Source organism: Arachis stenosperma, chromosome 6 (genome assembly GCF_014773155.1).
Source record: "Arachis stenosperma cultivar V10309 chromosome 6, arast.V10309.gnm1.PFL2, whole genome shotgun sequence".
In the NCBI taxonomy this organism is placed as follows: domain Eukaryota; kingdom Viridiplantae; phylum Streptophyta; class Magnoliopsida; order Fabales; family Fabaceae; genus Arachis; species Arachis stenosperma.
Window position 1 is genome coordinate 43,371,820 of NC_080382.1, and position 13,140 is coordinate 43,384,959.

The 13,140-nt window shown below is 41.4% G+C and overlaps 1 non-coding gene across 1 annotated transcript; it reads left to right on the top strand.

Moving 5' to 3' along the window:
* The first annotated feature begins 1,852 nt into the window (after nt 1-1,852).
* LOC130937055 (small nucleolar RNA R71) lies at nt 1,853-1,960 on the top strand. The gene has a single exon (XR_009068292.1). It is a non-coding gene; the product is annotated as a small nucleolar RNA R71 (small nucleolar RNA).
* The last annotated feature ends 11,180 nt before the right edge of the window (nt 1,961-13,140 follow it).

Below are 13,140 nucleotides of genomic sequence, written 5' to 3' on the forward strand. Positions count from 1 at the left end.
GCCCTTACTGGCGTTTAAACGCCAGCAAGATCTTCCTCCAGGGTGTGCTGTTTTTCTTTCTGTTTTTCATTCTATTTTTGCTTTTTCAACTGATTTTGTGACTTCTCATGATCATCAACCTACAGAAAACATAAAATAACAAAGGAAAATAGATAAATATAACATTGGGTTGCCTCCCAACAAGCGCTTCTTTAATGTCAGTAGCTTGACAGAGGGCTCTCATAGAGCATTACAGATACTCAGAGCAATGTTGGAACCTCCCAACACCAAACTTAGAGTTTGAATGTGGGGGCTCTGTTTGACTCTGTTTTGAGAGAAGCTCTTCATGCTTCTTCTCCATGGTTACAGAGGGATATCCTTGAGCCTTAAACACAAAGGATTCTTCATTCACTTGAATGATCAATTCTCCTCTGTCAACAACAATCACAGCCTTTGCTGTGGCTAGGAAGGGTCTGCCAAGGATGATGGATTCATCCATGCACTTCCCAGTCTCTAGGATTATGAAATCAGCAGGGATGTAATGGTCTTCAATCTTTACCAGAACATCCTCTACAAGCCCATAAGCTTGTTTTCTTGAATTGTCCGCCATCTCTAGTGAGATTCTTGCAGCTTGTACCTCAAAGATCCCTAGCTTCTCCATTACAGAGAGAGGCATGAGGTTTACACTTGACCCTAAGTCACACAGAGCCTTCTTAAAGGTTATAGTGCCTATGGTACAAGGTATTAAGAACATTCCAAGATCTTGTCTCTTTTGAGGTAATTTCTGCCTAGACAAGTCATCCAGTTCTTTGGTGAGCAAAGGAGGTTCGTTCTCCCAAGTCTCATTACCAAATAACTTGTTATTTAGCTTCATGATTGCTCCAAGGTATTTAGCAACTTGCTCTTCAGTGACATATTCATCCTCTTCAGAGGAAGAATACTCATCAGAGCTCATGAATGGCAGAAGTAAATCCAATGGAATCTCTATGGTCTCAGTGTGAGCCTCAGATTCCCATGGTTCCTCATTAGGGAACTCATTGGAGGCCAGTGGACATCCATTGAGGTCTTCCTCAGTGGCGTTCACTGCCTCTTCCTCCTCTCCAAATTCGGCCATGTTGATGGCCTTGCACTCTCCTTTTGGATTTTCTTCTGTATTGCTTAGAAGAGTACTAGGAGGGAGTTCAGTAACTTTCTTACTCAACTGACCCACTTGTGCCTCCAAGTTCCTAATGGAGGACCTTGTTTCAGTCATGAAACTTTGAGTTGTTTTGATTAGATCAGAGACCATGGTTGCTAAGTCAGAGTGGCTCTGCTTAGAATTCTCTGTCTGTTGCTGAGAAGATGATGGAAAAGGCTTGCCATTGCTAAACCTGTTTCTTCCACCATTATTGTTGTTGAAACCTTGTTGAGGTCTCTGTTGATCCTTCCATGAGAGATTTGGATGATTTCTCCATGAAGAATTATAGGTGTTGCCATAGGGTTCTCCCATGTAATTCACCTCTTCCATTGAAGGGTTCTCAGGATCATAGGTTTCTTCTTCAGATGAAGCGTCCTTAGTACTGCCTGGTGTAACTTGCATTCCAGACAGACTTTGAGAGATCATATTGACTTGCTGAGTCAATATTTTGTTCTGAGCCAATATGGCATTCAGAGTATCAATCTCAAGAACTCCTTTCTTCTGATTCGTCCCATTGTTCACAGGATTCCTTTCAGAAGTGTACATGAATTGATTATTTGCAACCATTTCAATGAGTTCTTGAGCTTCTGTAGGCGTCTTCTTCAGATGAAGAGATCCTCCAGCAGAACTATCTAATGACATCTTGGACAGTTCAGACAGACCATCATAGAAGATACCTGTGATGCTCTATTCAGAAAGCATATCAGAAGGACACTTTCTGATCAATTGCTTGTATCTTTCCCAAGCTTCATAGAGGGATTCACCTTCCTTCTGTTTGAAGGTTTGGACTTCCACTCTAAGCTTACTCAATTTTTGAGGTGGAAAGAACTTTGCCAAGAAAGCATTGACTAGCTTATCCCAATAGTTCAGGCTTTCTTTAGGTTGTGAGTCCAACCATATCCTAGCTCTGTCTCTTACAGCAAAAGGGAATAGCATAAGTCTGTAGACCTCAGGGTCAACCCCATTAGTCTTGACAGTGCCACAAATTTGCAAGAATTCAGCTAAAAACTGATGAGAATCTTTCAATGGAAGTCCATGGAACTTGCAATTCTGTTGCATTAGAGAAACTAATTGAGGCTTAAGCTCAGATTTGTTTGCTCCAATGGCAGGGATAGAGATGCTTCTCCCATAGAAGTCGGGAGTAGGTGCAATAAAGTCACCCAGCACCTTCCTTGCATTGTTGGCATTGTTGTTATTTTCGGCTGTCATGTCTTCTTCTTTGAAGATTTCTGTTAGGTCCTTTACAGAGAGTTGTGCCTTAGCTTCTCTTAGCTTCCGCTTCAAGGTCCTTTCAGGTTCAGGGTCAGCCTCAACAAGAATGCTTTTGTCTTTGCTCCTGCTCATATGAAAGAGAAGAGAACAAGAAAATATGGAATCCTCTATGTCACAGTATAGAGATTCCTTGAGGTGTCAGAGGAAAAGAAAAATAGAAAGAGAGGTAGAAGAATTTGAACTTATCAAAAGAGATGAAGTTCGAATTGTTCATTGATGAAGAGTGTTAGTCCATAAATAGAAGGATGTGAGAAGAGGGGAAGAAATTTTCGAAAATTAAGTAAAAGATTTTAAAAACATTTTGAAAGAAACTTAATTGATTTTCGAAAACTAGCAGTGGAAAAGAAATCAAGTGATTTTTGAAAAAGATTTTGAAATTATAAATCAAAAAGATATGATTGAAAACTATTTTGAAAAAGATGTGATTAAAAAGATATGATTGAAAAGATATAGTTTTAAAAGGATATGATTGAGAAGATATGATTTGAAAAACAATTTAAAAAGATTTGATTTTTAAAATCAATGACTTGGCTAATAAGAAAAGATATGATTCAGACATTAAACCTTTCTCAACAGAAAAGGCAACATACTTGAAATGTTGAATCAAATCATTAATTGATAGCAAGTATTTTTGAAAAAGAAAGAAATTGATTATGATTGAAAAGATATGATTTGAAAAAGATTTGATTTTGAAAAATTTTGAAAACTTGAAAAAAATTTGAGTTAAAAACAGAATCTTCCCTCTTGTGCCATCCTGGCGTTAAACGCCCAGAATGGTGCACATTCTGGCGTTTAACGCCCAAAGCTCTACCCTTTTGGGCGTTAAACGCCCAACCAGGCACCCTGGCTGGCGTTTAAACGCCAGTTTGCCTTCCTCACTGGGCGTTTTGAACGCCCAGTTTTTTCTGTATAGTTCCTCTGTTGTATGTTTTGAATCTTCAATTCTCTATATTATTGACTTGAAAAGACACAAATCAAAAATATTTTTTTTGGATTTTTAATAATGAGGAATAATCACAATGCAACTAAAATCAAATAACAATGCATGCAAGACACCAAACTTAGCAGTTTGTATACTATTGACACTAACAAAATGAGAATGCATATGAGAAACAAAAAAAATACTCAAAACAAGAGAATTTAAAGATCAGAGCAAGGAAATCATCAAGAACATCTTGAAGATCACTTAAGACACATGAATGAATGCAAGAAGAACAGAAACATGCAATTGACACCAAACTTAAAATGAGACACTAGACTCAACAAGAAACATAAAATATTTTTGGTTTTTTATGATTTTTTAATTTTTTTGTGCTTTTTCGAAAATTAAGTGGAAAAGAAAATAAAGGTATCAAAATTCTTAATGAGAATTCAAGGAATCATGCAATGTTAGTCTAAAGCTTTAGTCTAAAGGAATTAGACATGGCTAGCCAAGCTTCAGCAGGACATTGCATTGAAGAGCTAAATTGATGAGAATCAATCAGCTTTGGTGATGATAAGAACATCACCTTGAAACACTAAAATTCATTCTTAAGAACTCTGAAGAAAAATACCTAATCTAAGCAACAAGATGAACCGTCAGTTGTCCAAACTCAAACAATCCCCAGCAACGGCGCCAAAAACTTGGTGCACGAAATTGTGATCATCAATGGCGCCATCAACATGGTACGCTCAATTGCAATCTCAACTTTTTATCACAACTTCGCACAACTAACCAGCAAGTGCACTGGGTCGTCCAAGTAATAAACCTTACGCGAGTAAGGGTCGATCCCACGGAGATTGTTGGTATGAAGCAAGCTATGGTCATCTTGTAAATCTCAGTCAGGCAGATTCAAATGGTTATGGATGATATATGAATAAAGCATAAATATAGAGATACTTATGTAATTCATTGGTGAGAATTTCAGATAAGCGTATGGAGATGCTTTGTCCCTTCCGTCTCTCTGCTTTCCTACTGTCTTCATCCAATCCTTCTTACTCCTTTCCATGGCAAGCTGTATGTTGGGCATCACCGTTGTCAGTGGCTACAATCCCGTCCTCTCAGTGAAAATGTTCAACTCACCCTGTCACGGCACGGCTAATCATCTGTCGGTTCTCAATCAGGTTGGAATAGAATCTAGTGATTCTTTTGCGTCTGTCACTAATGCCCAGCCTTCAGGAGTTTGAAGCTTGTCACAGTCATTCAATCATTGAATCCTACTCAGAATACCACAGACATGGTTTAGACCTTTTGGATTCTCTTGAATGCCGCCATCAATTCTAGCTTATACCACGAAGATTCCGATTAAGGGATCCAAGAGATATCCACTCAATCTAAGGTAGAACGGAGGTGGTTGTCAGGCACATGTTCATAGGTGAGAATGATGATGAGTGTCACAGATCATCACATTCATCAAGTTGAAGAACAAGTGATGTCTTAGAACAAGAACAAGCTGAATTGAATAGAAGAACAATAGTAATTGCATTAATACTCGAGGTACAGCAGAGCTCCACACCTTAATCTATGGTGTGTAGAAACTCCACCGTTGAAAATACATAAGAACAAGGTCTAGGCATGGCCGTGAGGCCAGCCCCCATGATCTAAGATAGCATAAGACTAAAGATAGCTACCCAGATGAAAATACAATAGTAAAAGGTCCTATTTGTAGAGAACTAGTAGCCTAGGGTTGACAAAGATGAGTAAATGACATGAAAATCCACTTCCGGGCCCACTTGGTGTGTGCTTGGGCTGAGCATTGAAGCATTTTCGTGTAGAGACTTCTCTTGGAGTTAAACGCCAGCTTTTGTGCCAGTTTGGGCGTTTAACTCCCATTCTTGTGCCAGTTCCGGCATTTAACGCCAAGCAGTTTTGAGCTGATTTGGAACGCCGGTTTGGGCCATCAAATCTCAGGCAAAGTATTAACTATTATACATTGCTAGAAAGCCCAGGATGTCTACTTTCCAACACAGTTGAGAGCGCGCCAATTGGGCTTTTGTAGCTCCAGAACATCCACTTCGAGTGCAGGGAGGTCAGAATCCAACAGCATCTGCAGTCCTTTTCAGCCTCTGAATCAGATTTTTGCTCAGGTCCTTCAATTTCAGCCCGAAAATACCTAAAATCACAGAAAAACACACAAGCTCATAGTAAAGTCTAGAAAAGTGAATTTTAACTAAAAATTAATAAAAATATAATAAAAACTAACTAAAACAAACTAAAAACATACTAAAAACAATGCCAAAAAGCGTATAAATTATCCGCTCATCAACTATGCTTCACAAATTGTTGGCACTCAAAATGGCTTCACCAGGGCTCGAAATGAAGACAAACTCAAGGCATGTAGCACTCAATTCACACTCTTAACTGAGCGCTATACACTATGGGCAAGGCTGGTTCAAAGAGAGCACTACGTTAACTCTTTTACCTTTTTCATGGACCATCAAAAGAAACACAAGGCATATGTAGCGCTCAGTTCACTAACTTAACTAAGCGCTATGACTGATGCTTGGCAAGAAGGCTTGGCACGAGCCTGGACAAGAGAGTGAGTGCTCAGTTCACTAACTTAACTGAGCGCTCCACTGGAGCATGGCTCCAACCCATTTTAAAACCAAGCAACCTTGACCCATGCCTACAAACCAATTGAACCAAGGCCAACCGGACCCATCTCTCTTCAAATCCAAAGCAAGCAAAGCCCACATCATCCCTCAAAGGCACAAGAACAAGCTAGAAAAGGAATTTCATTTAATTGTAATTTGTTTTCAATTTCAATTTCATTTTTATTTTGTAAAGCCTATATAAAGGCATCAATTCCATTTCATTAGGGGGTTGTCTCCAATAGCGAGTAGTAGGAGTAAAATTAGAGTAGAAGGCTCTCTTGAAACACTTTTTCTTCTCTGCATTGTCTACATTTCAATCTTGAATTCAATTTCACTTTTGCACTTTCAATCTCTAAAATTCTCTTCTGCAATTTCTTTTCTGCACTTTTACATTTTGCTTGAGCTGAGTTTAGTTTCTCTACAATTTAAATTCTCTGCCTCTTTGCTAATTTACTCTCTGTAACTTTACATTTGAGCTTTCTTTGGTCTAAATTTAGTTTTCTGCACATTTACATCTTCTGCAATTGCTCTAAGTCTTGATCTATTGTTTTCTTTAAATTCCTTGCACCCAAATTCCCTTTACATCTGCTGCAATTTACATTTTTTGTTCTTTAAGATTCTGTCAATTTATTTCCCAGCAAGTTAGATCTGATACAATTTTACTTTTCTTGCTCTTTACATTTCTTGTTCTTTAAGTTTCTGTCCAATTTATTTTCTATAGTTTAAATTTCACTATAATTTACTTTCTGTTGCTCAATTTCACCCAATTCACTAATGTTTGCTTGACTAAACTAATCACCCACTAAAGTTGCTTGATCCATCAATCCCTGTGGGATCGACTTCACTCTTGTGAGTTATTACTACTTGATGCGACCCAGTACACTTGCCGGTGAGTTTTGGTGTGGAATCTAATTTCCAGCCATCAAGTTTTTGGCGGCGTTGTAGGGGATTGATTTAGATCAACAATGATTAAGTGGGTGAGAAGTCTAGATCAAGCATTTTCTTTGTTTTTGTTTTCTGTTTTAGATTAAAACCAAGGTATTTGAGTTATTGCCTCACTAAGAAATTCTTCTCTGAGATATGAATTTCAATTTTCCTTGGTGTTGTGTTTTACAAAAATCAAATGGAGTTCAACTCATCTTATGATCAAACAAATTTTATGGGATATTACCCACCATTACCAATCTCTAATGGTGGCTGGGAATATCACCAAGAAAATACAAATTCTAAGCACTCCAATCCATGGAGATTTGCTTCAGAGACACAAGATGAGCAAGAGAATCATATGGGATATTTTTCTCCACCACAAAGGGATGCAAATCATTATTCTAATGATGGCTGGGAAGGGAATTCTAATGCTCCATATGATATTCATCCAAAGATATCATCACTTGACCATGCTTTAACAGAAAGCCCCTTTCAAAACATACTGATGAGCGGATAATTTATTCGCTTTTTGGCATTGTTTTTACATAGTTTTTAGTATGATTTAGTTAGTTTTTAGTATATTTTTATTCGTTTTTAAGAAAAATTCACATTTCTGGACTTTACTATGAGTTTGTGTATTTTTTGTGATTTCAGGTATTTTCTGGCTGAAATTGAGGGACCTGAGCAAAAATCTGATTCAGAGGCTGAAGAAGGACTGCTGATGCTGTTGGATTCTGACCTCCCTGCACTCGAAATGGCTTTTTTGGAGCTACAGAAGTTCAAATGGTGCACTCTTAACTGCGTTGGAAAGTAGACATCCAGGGATTTTCAGCAATATTTAATAGTCCATACTTTGCTCGAGTTTAGACAACGCAAACTGGCGTTTAACGCCAGCTTTCTGCCCTATTCTGGCGTTAAACGCCGGAAACAAGTTGCAAGCTAGAGTCAAACGCCAGAAACAAGTTACAAACTGGCGTTTAAATCCAAGAGAGGCCTCCACACGTGAAATCTTCAATGCTCAGCCCAAGCACACACCAAGTGGTCCCCGGAAGTGGATTTCTGCATTATTTACTTATTTCTGTAACCCTAGTAACTAGTTTAGTATAAATAGAACTTTTTACTATTGTACTAGGGGTCCTTTTCCCCATTTGGGGAGGCTGACCATTCGACCATGCCTAGACCTTGTTCTTATGTATTTTCAACGGTGGAGTTTCTACACACCATAGATTAAGGTGTAGAGCTCTGCTTTTCCTCGAGTATTAATGCAAAGTACTATTGTTCTTCTATTCAATTCATGCTTATTCTTATTCTAAGATATTCATTTGCACACAAGAACACGATGAGTGTGATGATTATGTGAAACTCATCACCATTCTCACTTATGAACGCGTGATTGACAACCATTTCCGTTCTACATGAAAACAAGCTTGAATGTATATCTCTTGGATTTCTAATCAACAATTAACATTGACTCCCCTCTGACAATGGGGGATCTGAATTTGAGATCAGAGTCTTCGTGGTATAAGCTAGAATCAATTGGCAGCATTCTTGAGATCCGAAAAGTCTAAACCTTGTCTGTGGTATTTCGAGTACGATCTGGGATGGGATGACTGTGACGAGCTTCAAACTTGCGACTGTAGGGCGTGGTGACAGACGCAAAAGGATAGTAAATCCTATTCCTACATGATCGAGAACCAATAGCTGATTAGCCATACGATATCTGTGCATGGTATTTTTCATCTGAGACGAGCAATCCAACAGTTGAATAGCCGTACAGAAACCATAGAGGACCATTTTCACTGAGAGGACGGGAAGTAGCCATTGACAACGGTGACACCTAATATACAGCTTGCCATGGAAAGGAGTATGAAGGATTGGATGAAGGCAATAGGAAAGTAGAGATTCAGAAGGAACAACGCATCTCCATACGCTTATCTGAAATTCCCACCAATGAATTACATAAGTATCTCTATCTTTATTTATCTTCTAATTATCAAAACTCCATAACCATTTGAATTCGCCTGACTGAGATTTACAAGGTGACCATAGCTTGCTTCAAGCCGACAATCTCCGTGGGATCGACCCTTACTCACGTAAGGTTTATTACTTGGACGACCCAGTGCACTTGCTGGTTAGTTGTGCGAAGTTGTGAAAAGAGTTGAGATTACAATTGTGCGTACCAAGTTGTTGGTGCCATTGAGATCACAATTTTGTACACCACTTACCACCCACACAAACTTCCATGAACCAAAGGCTCTCAAAGCTTGAGTCCATGCTCAAAAGACATGAGGAGAAGACAAAGAAATTCTGAAAAGAACAAGAGAACTCCCTCACAATCATGGAAGTGCAGGTAGAACAATTGTTGAATACAAGGGAAGAGGAAATGGAAAAACAAGAACATAAGGTCCCTGTGTCAAGTGAAATTGCAAAGAAGGAAGAGGTCGTGGAAATATTGAAACCTGAAACTGCACTTGAGATGACAAGAGAACATGAAAACTCACAACCTCCTCAACTCCCTTGGACCAAAAAGTCTCAATAATTGAATCTGTGATTAAAGGATACGAAGAAGAGATGAAGAAATTTTGGGAAGATAAACAAACCTCCTCCATGAAAGAGTTATTAAGTCAAATGTTGAGTGCAAGGGAGAAAGTGGAAGAGCAAGAAAGTGAGGAAGACACTCAAGAGAAGTCACAATCAATTGAAGCAGAGAAGTGCATAGAGGAAGAGCTCATGGAACCACCAATTCAAAAGGCTCTGGATGAAGACAAAACTCCAATAATCACACAGCAACCAAGTCTTGAATCCAAAGAAGTGAAGGCAACTAACAAGAGCACCAATCCTATCCCTAATCCAGCAAGCAAGATCAATCAAGCCATTTACAAAAGGAAGCTTGCTGAGGAGAGGCCAAGACAAGGGACAGTAGCTGAATCTTCTTCCCCATTGAGGTCATTCCTCATAACAAATTGGAAGAAGAGGAAGAAAATGAAGAACATGTCAACCGTAGGTAACATTTCTTTTCCTTGCTTGGTTTACTTTCTCTGCCTGCTTTGTTTAAAATTCAATAAATTGGCATATGATTATGTTCATACACTGACCGGGCTCCTCCAAACTCGGTCAGTTCATAAAAGGTCCGACCTCGTCCTAAGGCTCACGCCTAAAGGTCGGACCTCGGACGAATAAAGCAAGGGAAGGCCCATCAAAAGGAACGTAGCCCAAAACCTAAAGGCCGAAAAAGGCCTAGTAAAGGCGGTTCCACAAAGATAGGGATAAAACTCCCGAAAGATAAGATAAGATAAGAATATCTTATCCAGGGAAGATCACGGCCAACTACTATAAATACACTGGAGCACCCAGGTATGGCATCCATTCCACATCTACATATCTGCTTGGACCCATGCTAACTTAAGCATCGGAGTGTCATTGCAGGTACAACCACCAACCACTCTGCATATCAAGCTCGGGTCCCTGAACCCCCACCTCGGGCCTCTCCAGACGACCGAGCTACACGTTTCAGGTAACCCCCGAAACATTGGCGCCGTTGCCGGGGACCTGGAAGTCATCCCTCTACCATGGCGGATGACTCTCACAACAATGACCGCGCTGCATCTGAACAGGAGGACGAAATTGACACCGGAGAACGACCAGACAGCCCTCTATCACCACGCACCCCAGGAGGAAACAAACAGAATCGCCCAAAGACATCACTCCCAAACAAAGATCCACAAAATTCCGAAAAAGAGAAGAGCTCGGAAATTCTAGAAGCAGTCCGGGCACAACAAAACCGACTGAAACAACTCGAAGAGGACATAAAGAAACAGAAAGAAACTGAACAAGACCTGAGAAGGGAGACTCGAAAGCGCAGAGAATTAGAAGAAAAACTGCGGAAAATAGAGGCCAACCTGAAAGACCGGACAGAACGCTGCACCACCCCCGAAGGCAACCATGATCCCTTCATGCAAGAGATCATGAAGGAAAAGGTACCGCGAAACATCAAACCACCCGATATGGATCTCTACGACGGCACCACCGATCCAAGTCACCACCTCAGCAACTTCAGAAGCAGAATGTACCTAGTCGACGCCTCCGACGCGATTCGGTGCAAAGCCTTCCCCACCACTCTCACCAAGTCAGCCATGAAGTGGTTCGACAACCTGCCACCAAGATCAATCACCAGCTTCGAAGACCTAACCAAAAAATTCCTAACAAGGTTCTCTATTCAAAAGGACAAGACAAAACATGCCCCCAGTCTACTCGGGATTAAACAAGGCAACCAAGAAACTCTCCGAGAATACATGGAGCGATTCAACAAAGCCTGCCTGGACATACAACACTTGCCCACTGAAGCAGCCATCATGGGACTAGCAAACGGCCTAAAAGAGGGACCGTTTAGCCAATCCCTATCCAAACGATACCCGACCTCCCTATACGAGGTGCAGGAGCGAGCAGAAAAATACATCAACATGGAGGAAACCTCCCAGTTAAGAGACTCTTCTAGGAAGGAATCGACCTACCCACTCCGAGATCGAGATCGGGAACAGAAGAAGAAAGAAGAACCCAACTCGGACAAGCCACGGAAGTACCACAACTACACCCCCCTACGAGTCTCCCTGGTAGACGTCTACAGAGAAGTATGCCACACCGAAAAGATCCCACCGCCCCGACCGCTAAAACACAAGAGACCAGGAAGAGAAGGCGGGGAGATAACGAAGGTCGGGCCGAACAAACCCCGCGAACCCCTGAAAGACACGTTCACATGATAAATGGAGGTTTTGCAGGCGGAGGAACATCCAGATCCTCGCGAAAAAGACACCTCAAAGAAGTCTATCACGTCCGAGAAGACAGTCCCCTGCCCGAATTACCTACTATCTCATTTACCCGAGAAGATGCTCAAGGGATAATTCCCGGGCACGACGATCCAATGGTAATCACCATTATCCTAGCAAACGCCAACTTACATCGAACCCTGATTGACCAGGGAAGCTCAGCAGATATCCTGTTCAAAACAGCCTTCGACAAGCTCGGACTTGAAGAAAAAGAACTAAAGGCCTATCCCACCGACCTATTTGGGCTAGGGGATACTCCGATCCATCCCTTAGGATACATCTTGCTACACACTACCTTTGGAAGAGGCGAGCAATCTAAAACATTAAGCATCGACTACATTATAGTCGACGTCACTTCAGCATACAATGCCCTCATTGGGCGACCAACCCTAAACAGACTGGCAGCTATAGTCTCGACCCCACACCTCTGTATGAAGTTCCCTACCGCAAAAGGAATCGCTACCCTAAAAGGCGACCAAAAACTAGCGCGGCGATGCTACAACGAAAGCCTAAGCCTAAAAGGAAAAGAGGTCAACACAATAGAACTCGGACGAGTTCAAGCCCGAGAAGATCTTCGGCCACAACCAGAGGGAGAAACCGAAAAAGTCCAGATTGGGAACACACCTGAAAAAATAACAAACATAGGAGCAAACCTCGAAGCAGGCCTAAAAGAGGAACTCATAACCCTCTTAAGGGAGAACTCCGACCTCTTCGCCTGGAAAGCCTCCGACATGCCAGGCATAAGCCCCGACCTGATGTGCCATAAGCTATCAGTATACCCGGGATCCCGACCTGTCCAACAAAGACGCCGGAAGCTCGGACCCGAGCGCATGAAAGCAATAGAAGAACAAGTACAAGCACTGCTAGATGCAGGGTTCATTAGGGAAGTAAAATACCCCCTATGGCTCGCGAACGTGGTCCTGGTAAAAAAGCCCAACGGAAAATGGAGGATGTGCGTCGATTACACAGACCTCAACAAAGCCTGCCCCAAAGACCCATATCCACTACCAAACATCGACGCCTTAGTAGACGCAGCCTCAGGCTACAGATATCTCTCCTTCATGGACGCATACTCGGGATACAATCAAATCCCGATGTACGGACCCGACCAAGAAAAGACCTCGTTCATAACCCCAAGGGCAAACTACTGCTACGTAGTAATGCCCTTCGGGCTGAAAAACGCAGGGGCAACCTACCAGAGGCTAATGAACAAAGTGTTCTCAGAGCACATCGGACTACAGCTAGAGGTGTACGTCGACGACATGCTGGTAAAGACACAAGAAGATAGAAACTTGCTGACCGACCTCACCAGCATCTTCGGCACCCTCAGAAAACACAACATGAGACTTAACCCGACAAAGTGCACCTTCGCCGCAGAAGCCGGAAAGT